Source organism: Psammomys obesus, unplaced genomic scaffold, assembly GCF_907164565.1.
Source record: "Psammomys obesus unplaced genomic scaffold, mPsaObe1.curated_primary_1811, whole genome shotgun sequence".
NCBI classification, from domain to species: domain Eukaryota; kingdom Metazoa; phylum Chordata; class Mammalia; order Rodentia; family Muridae; genus Psammomys; species Psammomys obesus.
The window spans coordinates 1,222,757-1,225,897 of NW_026594216.1; positions in this window are offsets into that span (position 1 = coordinate 1,222,757).

Sequence of the window (3,141 nt, forward strand, 5' to 3'; positions counted from 1 at the left end):
CAATTATCCCTGATTGGCTGATTAAAAGGCCTAGACTTGGGCAGGGAAGAAGGTGGTAGGTTTGGCTAAGGTTCGAGGGCTCTGGGGACAAAAGGATCTTGGAAAAAACAGGTACCAGAAGAAAGGAAGAAAGGAGGCCACTGCTCCCATGGGTTAGCATGGCTGATCAGCATGAATGGAGGAAAATGGTCCAAACGAATATTAGCAAGTATTTTGGGATCATGGATGGGAGGTAGCCTAGATAGAAATGATTAAGCAGATAGCCTGGGATGGGGCTGGGAGGTAAAGGTAGTTTAGAGGGTTAATATCTGCCATGCCCCAGGTGAAATAAGGCTATTCTAAACTCTTTTAGGTGTCTGTCTTTTATTGGTTGTGATAGCGGGTTAGGTAATACTGCCATAATAATTACCGGGCAAACAATAAACATTATGAACCCAAAACCATTTATTTTCTGTGACAGGGCAGCCTTTACATACAGTCTGCATTCACTGTATGGCCTGAAGACCTGAGCCACACACATGGAACCAGGGACAGGTCTCTGTCACTTGCTGTCTGTGAAGGAGAGGATGCTCAGCTCCAGTGTTGGGCTGCCCTGTAGAGGAGCAAAGAATCTCATGAAAGGAAGGACTGGGAATGGGGAGAAGGGGAGGATGGCTGTGGCAATCCCGCAGATCTACACTGTGTCTTAAATCAGAAAAAAAAAAAATCCTTGCCTTTCTTTAACACGGCTTCCTCCTTTCATTCTATGAGAAAACAAGTGCACAACAAACTTAAAGCCTTCTGGGTACTTTATTCAACAAGAACGTAATGTACAGTCTATCCTGCGATTGTAGTTAATTCGGAAATAGCAAAGAGTTTCAGTCCTGAGGGCAGTGCTGGTTGATTCACAACAGCTGCTAGAGAAGTGCCTTGAGACTGAGTCTGAAGCCATCTCTAGGCTCAGTGGGAAGGAGGCCAACGTTAACTGTTGATGCCTGCCTGAGGGAGAGTGGGGAAATGTTGGCATATGTTAGTATATTTTCTAACCAAGGAACTCTACAAAGAAACTATCCATTTATGCTGGAAAAAAAAAAAACAGCTATAGGTAGGTCCAGAATCAAAGGAATTACAACTCCTAGCGGGACCCCCAAGGTTATATATACTTTTCCTATGACGACAGAAATCAATTCCAGTGAAATAATTAGCCTCCAAGTTCAGGTTTCCCCGTTGAAATCACTCTTCTTCCTTTGGGAGCAGCCTGTGGGCTGTGGTGTAAATGATGATTGTCAGTGCTCTCCTCTTCATCCTGGACGGTTCACAGAATAAACTAACTTCGGCCTGAGTGTGCTGGTACATACTTGTAATCCCAACAGTTGGAGCTCTGAGGCAAGTAGAGAGTTTAAATCCAACCTGGGCTACATAGCAGAGCCCTACTATGGGTACCTTTAAATACCAGCACTCAGGAAGCAGGCACACGCAGATCACTGTGAGTTCCAGGTCAGCCAGAGTTACATGGTGAGACCCTGTATCAAATAAACAAGCAAAGTGGAACTCTGTCTCAAAACAAACAGAAACAACGAAATCAACTGCTTAAAAAAAAAAAAAAGTATATTGGCAAAGAGCCAAGGTTAGCCCAGGAAAAATGATGTTTAGGGGACATCAAGACGATTCAGAGAGTAAAAATGTTTGCTGTACAATCCTGATAAGGTGACTCTGAGCCAGGAACCCCTTTGTAAACAAAACAAAATAAAACACAGATGCACTGGCATGCATCTGTGATCCCAGCACTCCTGTAGTGAAATGGGAGAGAGGAACACGAGAACTGACGAAGAGGTAAATGGCCAGCTAGCCTGGTATACACAGTGCAGTGAAAGAAACAAGAAAGACCTTGTCTCACAAGGTGGATTTCCAAATTTTCTGACCTCCACACATGTACATGGCACATACATGCCAGCAGTCACACATCATGACAAATGAGAGATGGAGATGGGGAGAATTTTTTTTTTAAGACTGCCTAGTGACTCCATCTATCAGAAGACTAGTCCCTTCTAGAAACATCACCATACTCTAGCCATCTTGGACAGAGGTCATATGACCCAGATGCATGGGCCAACATGACTCCTGTAGGATCGGAGGATTTTCCCCAATGTTGAAATAGTCTTCATTCTTTCCTGAGTCAATGATTATTCTCTCAATGTGGTTCTTTTCAGCTCTGAGCAAAATATGATCTAGTGGCTTCAGGTCAAGGTCAATCGTTCCCATCAAGCCCACAGAAGTTCACTTTTGAGAATTGTTTCTCATGGGTCACTAACAGATTCCTTTCAGGAACAGAACTAGAGTGGCTGCAAGGAGTCAGCTAGCCTGCACACCTCTCATCTGGTCTTAAGTCAGCTGTGGACATGACAGGAAGGGACACCCTGACTGTGGTGTATCCTTCCGGGAAGACCACTCACAGTGGGGATCCATTCTTCTCTTTCTCTCTCTGATAGACTTTGTACAACATAACAAACCCACGCTAAGTAAACTTTGAAGGATCATGGAAGACAAGAGCCACTGAAAGAATGTCGGCGTCTGTGGGGACACATCCCAGAAACCAGGTGTGGTTCCATTTCTGCCTGGGTGAGCACACGCACCTGCACAGGTCTGGACACAGAGGGGGAGAAAAAGGAAAAGAAAATACTGGTCTTTTATGTTGACGTGGTGAGGTTGCCCATGCTGGGTTGTTTTGATTTTCTCAGTTTTCTGTTGGAGCACATTAAAACTAGTTAAGTCTTACTTTTTAAATAATTGTAAAAGGAAGGGGAAATGAGACCTAACACAGAATGTGAATATTCAAGTCATGTAGAGTAGAGCTCAAATTCTCATCTTTTGTGTCTTGATTAGCTGATGTCCATAGACAAGTTATTTAACTCTTCCAAGCCTTTGCTTTAGTCTTCCCTTTAATCATTTTAAGTAATGTGTGCTTAAAACAAAAGGCCATAGCAGAAGTACTTAGCAGCCAACAAAAGATGGATGGTGCTAAGAGGAGATTCTTGGTCTCCTTTGTGGGGACTGAAGGTCTAGAGAAGAATGAAGCTATTCCCAAGGAACCAGTGACTGAATCGAGGTGGCACTCCCTCACCATCAGGACGGCCAAGTGGGACAGAAGACAAAAGCCAGTGG